This window comes from Hemicordylus capensis, chromosome 6 (assembly GCF_027244095.1).
Source record: "Hemicordylus capensis ecotype Gifberg chromosome 6, rHemCap1.1.pri, whole genome shotgun sequence".
Classification (NCBI taxonomy): Eukaryota; Metazoa; Chordata; class Lepidosauria; order Squamata; family Cordylidae; genus Hemicordylus; species Hemicordylus capensis.
The window spans coordinates 37,822,670-37,831,001 of NC_069662.1; the positions used below are offsets into that span (position 1 = coordinate 37,822,670).

At 46.6% G+C, this 8,332-nt stretch overlaps 1 long non-coding RNA gene across 3 annotated transcripts in view; it reads right to left on the minus strand.

Moving 5' to 3' along the window:
- Positions 1 to 3,085: 3,085 nt before the first annotated feature.
- LOC128328964 (uncharacterized) overlaps positions 3,086 to 8,332 on the minus strand; it is a 33,319-nt gene continuing 28,072 nt past the window's right edge. For 2 of the 3 annotated variants that reach the window (XR_008309471.1, XR_008309470.1), the window contains 2 exons: positions 4,735 to 4,794; positions 3,086 to 3,313 (listed from right to left, as the gene is read on the minus strand). This is a non-coding gene — a long non-coding RNA (uncharacterized LOC128328964). Of the gene's footprint in view, positions 3,314 to 4,734; positions 4,795 to 6,982; positions 7,177 to 8,332 lie in introns of all 3 variants that reach the window. The other variant, XR_008309469.1, reaches the window with a different exon arrangement.

Consider the following 8,332-nt stretch of genomic DNA (forward strand, 5'->3'; position numbering starts at 1 on the left):
TGTCTCTGTGTCAGCGCAAGCTGCAAGTAGCCTGCACTGACACACAATCCCTGGAGTGGAGTTAAGGGCATGTTTGCACCCTTAATCTTGGCTATGAGCCAAGTCACAGTGCTGGGTTTGGCACTGCGGCACCGCCGGGATCTGCATGGATCCTGGCAGGTCTCACAAGCTGCCTACGCCTGGGCTTGGCTGACTATGAGAACAGCCTTGAGAACTGTGTCCTACCTGTCCGGAGGCCCTTTTACAGGCCTCCAAACAGGTTCAAACACCGGGGTGGTGGTAGTGGTTTGAAGTTTATGGCCACTTTAAGGATGGGGGAGGGTGCATTTACAGAAGTGGCTGGAAATCATGCATGTGTGCATGCACATCAGACGGGCGCATGCATGCACGCAATGTGTGCATGCACACCCGGTACTTCCAGCCGAAGAGGGGGAAGGGGCAGCAGGGAGGTACACTGCTGCCCAAAAGGCTTTTATGGGCGAGCACCGGGGGGGGAGCGGGGGGAGGGGTAAGTGCACCCTCCCCACCTTTAAAGTGGCACCCTCCACCCCCTCGAGCCACCCCGCCCAGTTCCATGCACAACCCTGCTGTGTCCTACCCAGGTTTGGGTGCTGTATGTGCTCTTAATTGTGGGCTATGTGGAAGCAAGTTAGGAGGAAAACCTGGGTAGAAGTGATTGTGTGGAAACAAGGGAGGCAGAAAACCTCAGTAGCTTTTCCTCCTACCTTGCTTCTACACAATCTCTTCTACTCAGGTTTCCCTCCTACCTTGCTTCTATACAATCTCTTCTACTCAGGTTTCCCTCCTACCTTGCTTCCACATAACTGAAAATTGGCAGCACACACAGCTCCCAAACCCGGACAGAACACAGTTTTTGACTGTGTGAACGGCCTCAGAGTTTTCTAAGTAATTCATTGGGGTCATTAAGAAATGGTGATTCAAGCCTTAACAGTGAAAGAGGCTGTTCTAACACGTGCCCTAACCCCGGCTAGGGAAGCCCAGGCTGGGTTAGGCTGCATGTGAGAACCACTGGGATGGGGCCCAATCCCAGTGTGGCAGTGCCATCTAGTTCAGCTTTTCAACCTGGCTCATAGCCAGGGTTAAAGGCTCGAGAAAACCCTTAACCCGGGCTCTGGGGTCATGTGTAGGGTTGTGCGTTTTGTGTTTTTTTCTGTTTTGTTTTTGGCACAAATCTGAAACACCCCCGTTTTGCACTTTGTTCGAAACCAGCCAATCCGAAACACCCCAATTTTGTTCTTTGTTCGAAATTGCAAAATCCAAATCCGAAACGTTTTGGATTTTTAAAAATGGCCCCAGGGAAAAACTAGTGGGTGGGGGCGGTAGTGCCCAATGGGTGGAAACTACCACCCAAATTTCAGAGGAATTGGGCAAAGGGCTGGGTTTCGGTGAATTTTTGAAGTATAGGATTTTTCCCATAGGGAAGAATTGAGGTTTTAGCAAAAGTATAGCTTCATGTTGGGGGGAAAGGGGTGTCCCAGAGCAGAGTAGGGTGGGTGGTAGTGCCTAGTGGGGGCAAGGAAGCTGCCAGAAGTATTTCAAAGGAATTGGGCAGAAGGCTGATTTTTAAAGATGTAATGGAGTTTGCGTGTCTGTAAAGTTCTTCCCCATAGGGAATGATGGCCCTCCATAATTCCTTCTAGCGTATGAGATTTTCAATGACAAACCATGAATCCACTCTCATATGCTACCAGAGAATCTGAATCTCTGGTAGCATATAAGAGTGGATTCATGGTTTGTCATTGAAAATCTCATATGCTACCAGAGAATCTACACTCAGAAGACCTCAGAAACAACAGAACCCAGCACCCCATGGGTTAGCAACCCATGGGGGCAGTTGGCACCCTATGTGCACTACACCACGACTCACTCCTGGCCACCCCAGTGCCCCCCAGGTGGAGTTATGGGTCTGCTGAAACCTCCATTATTCCCTGGGGGGGGGACCTTAAAGAAGCGAAAACTTAAACAATTCCTAAGAAATCAGCCCTTTGCCCTATTCCTTTGGAATCTGGGTTGTGGCAGGCACCCACTGGGGCACTACCACCTGAACCACTCTTCTGCCCCTAAATCCCCCTTTCTGCCCCCAATCCACCCCAAATAACATCAACTTCACACATCAACAACAGCAGAGCTTTGGGGGAAAATCAGGCAGATTTCCAAAGGTCATGCACATCCACCTCCCCCCCTGCCCCAAATGCAATTGATGTACACACAACAGTGTAAAACAACAACAATGAAATGCACACTGCCCCACTGGTCAATGAGGGTAAATGCACACTAGCCTAATGAGGGTAAAATTTACCCTGAAATTTGCTTAAAAGGAATAAGGAGGCAATTGCCAGCAGATCAGCTCATGCTTCCGCTGGCCAATCTGCAGGCTGGAAGGGCTGGAAATCCACACAGATGTCAAAACTCAAAATAGAGACTGAAGGAGAAAGACTTTTTGCAATTGCAAAATGGAGTTCCAAAACAGCTGAAACAACAAAACGTTTTGTATCCGAAACAGGGATGTTTTGTTTTGGCTACAAAATGTTCTGTTTTGCGCATTGGGTGTTTTGTTTTGGCTACAAAACAGGCGAAATGGCCTGTTTTGTTCACAAAACGTTTTGTATCCAAAACGAAACGCACATCCCTAGTCATGTGTTCACTGGGGCTGCATTCCGCCCTAGCGAACACAGAGAGCGCCCACATAGAGAGGGCCTAGAGGGCCCATCTCCTGGGGAAAACCCCCCCCCCAATGCACTGTGCATGTCACACGGTGCATTGTGGGACACCTGGAGGCCATGATGTGTCAGCACCCAGTGCAGTGCTGCTTGCCTGGGAGAGCAGTCCGTGCTCCCAGCAACATTCTAGGAATCATCTGGGGGGAAGGTTTTGAAACATTCCCTCCTGCCCATCCTCCTACCCTCCCGAACTGTCATGTGGATAACTCCAAAGAGTGACAATGTGGTGCTTGCTATATAGGTCGGGAACTTTTTTTTTTTTTAAAGCAGATATGAGATTTCCCTTCATTGTTTCACCCACTTTAATTCCTGCTCTTGCGTGGTAATAAAGAGATCCAAGCCGATTCCAAGCTTCATGTAGATTTATTATAGTGATCACATTCATTAATCAATAGAAAAGACAAGAGTCTGCCGAAGGGGCCTTTATGATCTCCTTGGCAGAGGAATTCACAAGGACTTCCTGGGAAGATACAATCACAGGAGAATCGTGGAGAAATCACTCTTCATTCTTCTGCTTGTTCTTTCTGCACTAATATTGATCACATCTGGTCCCGCCCATTAAGCACAGGAGCCTGAACCAGCAAATGGAAAGAGCAGTCAGATGCTTTCAGCCAGAGATTTCTACCACCCTTCACGTCCTGCCCAATAAGGCTACCTTCCCATGTATGGAATGAAGGCCAGAGTTTTCGATAAAAAGAGACAGCAGTTGTCTGCTTCCTCTCTGGAGACAACTCTTCAAGGAAACATTAAGCCATTTACACGACCAGAAACTGGATAGGCAGTGAGTTGTGCCCCCATTTTGCAAGTGTGAGTTAGATAAAAACAAGGTTGGAGGCTGGGAGCTTGATCGTCTGTCAAACCCCAGCAGAGGTAATGGTAAAGTGTGCCGTCGAGTCGGTGTCGACTCCTGGAGACCACAGAGCCCTGTGGTTGTCTTTGGTAGAATACAGGAGGGGTTGACCATTGCCTCCTCCCACGCAGTATGAGATGATGCCTTTCAGCATCTTCCTATATCGCTGCTGCCTGATATAGGTGTTTCCTATAGTCTGGGAAACATACCAGCCGGGATTTGAACCAGCTACCTCTGGCTTGCTAGTCAAGTCATTTCCCCGCTGCACCATTAGGTGGCTCAGTTGGGCAGGGCAATTTCCCCACCTATCTTGTTCAGAAGCTGGGGATGGAATCTGGGTAGAATCTTCCCCAGCCAGGGCTTAGCAAACCATCAAGCTCCCGATTGCAAAACAGGAGCAAACCCAGCTCCCTAAATGGGGTAGGACTCATCTCCTACCCAGTTTATGGCAGTGTGTATTGTCCTGTGGAGTTGCAAAGGACAAGCTGTTGCTCTACACAAAGAATGGAGCAATCTCCCTCCTCCAGCACATCCCTGCAGCAACAAAGTGTAACATGCAGCACAGAAACCAACCAGAAAAGCAATGGATGACAAAGAGAGCCAGTGTACATTCTACAGTGGACGAATGAAAGCAGTTCTCTAGAGTCGTTCAGCAGGATAACTAGTCCAAAATTACATTGCCTACCCTAGAGGCTCATGTATGGGGTGATATAAAAACGTAATAAATAAAATGAAAAACTGTCTGCCCCCGCCCGAGTCTGTCTTTATTTATTTAGCACATTTGTATACCACCCCAAAGCAACCAATTTTCATCCATCCTGAGCACATGAACCTGCCTTCTACTGAATGAGGCAGACCATTGACCACTTAGTCCAAGAGTGATGATTTGGACTGACAGTAGCTTTCCAGGATCTCAGGCAGAGGTCTTTGCCAGCCTTGTTGCCCAAGAAATGCTAGGAACTGAACTTGGAAGTTTCAGCCTGCACAGCATATGCACACCAATAAGCCACAAACCAGTGTCAAGTTTCCAGAAAGGATTAGCCTCCTCCCCCATTACTTCAGCTTAGAAATTAAGCCTGGACCCCAGTGTCTAGGTTCACTGGATGCCCCTCAACCCATGCTCGTTCCCAGAATCAAACTTACTTGCTTAATGGACCAACAGCCTAAGAAAGCTTCACAAGTCCGAACGTCAACTTCTTTATACTGGATGGAGATTTTTATTTTTTTTTAAAGAGAAGGGGTGGGGGGTGGGAAACGTTATCCAACATACAATTGCCATTGGTTTTATGTACATGTACAGAGCTGGCACATTTCACCAAAGTATGCAGATGGCAGGACAGGCATTTATATATTTCTGTTTCCTCTCTCTAGTGCCTTCTGCTTCTCCCATACTCAGAAATTCACATAGTGGTTAGTTTAGATAACAGAGAGATGTCTGGGTTATTCATGAACAGCTTTTTCTTCATTCCCACATGCATGCCTTCCCTCCATGTTCCCAGGTGCCATTTTATTAATAACCTTTTTTTGAAAAGGTTTGTATTGTCTAATTAATTAATTAATTATCCCATTTTTGCACGCAACTGAACACATAAGGCAGCTTACAGCAAAGCAAAAACAACAAGTCATTTAAAATAGAGACATAAATACAATAAAAACACAGAATAAAGCGTGATAATAAAACTAAATGCTGTAACTCTGAGCATAAATACTTGGAAGCCAATTCTACTGAGGCAATAGGGACTGGGAGAAAAACCTGATAGAAGTGAATGGGTGGAAGCAAGGTAGGAGGAAAACCTGGGTAGTTTTTCCTCTTACCTTGCTCCCACACAGCCACTTCTGGAAGGCAGTCCTAGAGGAACCTGATAGGGTTGGTTTTTGTTTGTTTGTTTGTTTGTATGTTTGTTTGTTTTGTTCATCTGCCATGTTGGTTCAATATGGTGGCCATGCAAAGTATCAGCAACATCTCTCTGTGCTTCACACCAAAAACCAGGGTGGAAGTGGAAAGGCACCAAACCAGGCAAAAAAGAGGAAAATCCTCAAATGCCTCCGTTATGGACTTTCTTGATGGCCCAAAATGTTTTGGCAAAGCCTTTATCAAGGGCTCTTAAGAACAAAAGAAAAGTACTGTTGGATCAGGCCCAAGACCTATGGTGAAACAGCATCCTGTTTCTCACAGTGGCCCACCAGATGCCTCTGAGAAGCCCTCAGGTGAGAGGTGAGGGCATGCCCTCTCTCTTGCTGTTGCTCCCCTGCAACTGGTATTTAGGCATCCTGCCTCTGAGACTGGAAGTGGCCTATAGCCACCAAACTAGTAGCCATTGAGAGACCTGGCCTCCATGAATGTGTCTAAGCCTCTTTTAAAGCCATCCAAGCTAGTGGCCATCACCACTTCCCATGGCAGAGAATTCCATAGATTAATTACACTGTGTGTGAAAAAGTTCTTCCTTTTGTTGGGCCTAAAATTCCCAGCCTTCAATTTCATGAGACGACCCTGGTTCTACTGTTGTGAAAGGGAGAAAAATTTATCTTTGTCCACTCTCTCTACTCCATGCATAATTGTATAAACCTCCAGCATGTCTCCCTGAAGTCGCCTCTTCTCCAAACTAAAGAGCCCCAGATACTGTAGCTTTGCCTCATAAGGAAGGTGTTCCAGGCCCCTGATCATCTTGACTGCCCTCTTCTGCCCCTTTTCAAGTTCTACAATGTCCTTCTTAAGATACAGTGATCAGAACTCTTATTCCAATAACTCTCACAAACTAAAAGAGACTGCTTCTTGTAACTAAACTCTGTTAGCATTATCAAACGCTGGGGATGATGGGTGTTGTAGTCCAACAATATCTGAGAGTCCAAGTTTGAGAACCTCTGAGAGATGGTTTTATCTTGTAAAGGGTTGTGAGGAATAACATGCATCTCTGTGGATGTCTGAATCCACCTGAAGCCGGGCCAGTTTTTGAAGGAGATCCTGTGATTTCCATTCTGATTCTGCCCATTTGGGGTTGGGGATAATGTCGTTAAGTCTACATTTATTCTTGAATTCTGCCCCCTTCCTGGAACACTGGGAAGTGTGCAATTGCACAAGAATGCTATTTCACACAATCCCCAGAAATTTCACTAACACTGTTTCATTATTGTCCTGCCATTTTTTCCAATAGCTGGACAATTGAGCAACTGCATTTGTGCAATTTCCAGTGATTGTGAAAAGATGCTCTTGCACAATGCTGTGAACACAGAACAGCAGCTCCTACAGTGCTGGAAACACCTGCAGGATGCTGCACAGGATGTCAACCATTATTTTGATCAATGTACTGTGACATGCCCTAAGTCTCCGGGAGATGTTGGGAGACAAAACCAAATAAATACATATATTCTACTACAAGATGGTGCCAAATACCTTTCAAGCTCAAGATCCATAAGATACACGCTGAGTTGTATGGAGTAAGTCCGCAGATCTCTCAGTGATGCTTTAGGACCAGGGTATTTGGGCAGCTTTTGTTTTGGTAAAGCACTTACAACATGGCTCATTAACACAGCCATACAAAACATGAGGACAAACAGAGAGGTCCAGCGTTGCCGTTGAGCAATCATCTGTCACAGGGAGGAAGCCAGGGAGATAAGGCAGTGTCCAAAAGGACAGTGAACACGAAGCACAATGAGCAGAATGGACGTCACATATTATGATCACATTCAGAAATGCACATGAAAGAGACAGGTGTAATGTCTCTAGGTGGAAAATAATAGTTGTAATAGCAGATATCTTCCTTCCTCCAGAAGGAAATCCTCCAGAAGGAAATCCTCCAGATTTCCCATTGCATACCTGCCAGCATGTCCCTATTTTCCCATTCACCTGAATTCGAAAATAGGGACACGTTGGCAGAGAGTGTGGTACAATCCCTGCAAATGTTTGTGAACAGGTACATAGAAAACTGCTGGAGGCATGCGTGCAACCCGCAGGCGACAGCCCCTAGGCGCCCTGACCACGCCCAGTGTGCCTGACATCAGAGGCAAGGGGTGTGGCCATATGCAGAAATAGGGCTGCGAAGCCCCATTTGTGAGATGCCACAGCCAGCGCTAGGTTCCCAGTCTGTCTGGAAATGCCTTTCAAGGCAGGGAAAGGCACTCCTAGCCAGGCTGGAAACCCAGCGCTGGCTGGAGCCCCTTGCAAATGGGGCCACGGGGCCCTTTATCTGCATATGGCCACGCCCCCTGCATCTGACATCAGGCAGAAGGGGTGTGGCTAGGTTAGATGGGGCAGCCCACAGGCAGTGGTGGCCAGCTTCTTTAAACCTATCTGCCCAATGGTGGCTCCAACCCTGTTTGTGAAGATACACAGGGAAATGTGACCCAGAAATGTATCGGCACTTTGAGAACCAAGATGTTCTCAATCTTTTTAACTTTATAGAGACCATACACTTTTGATATCCCTGACATACTGCAAGGATTTGAATCAGGTATCAATTAGGTGTAAGAGGCTTCTGCTCTGTCTGATGCAGTATAATCCTTGCTTGTGGTAGTAGATGTGCTGTCAAGACAGCCACGGGAAACCTCAGACCCTGCATCAGCTCAACTTGTTGAGGAAGATGAGAATTACAAAACAACACTACAAGCTCTAAAACCAATTTCAGACTAGTCATTTCAACATATTTGAGTTCTTACTATCTCTGATCCAGAGCTACAGGCAATGTTCAAACTTGTGAGAAATTGTTGCCCAATGCACATGAACTCTGTACCAGGTGAGTTCAGA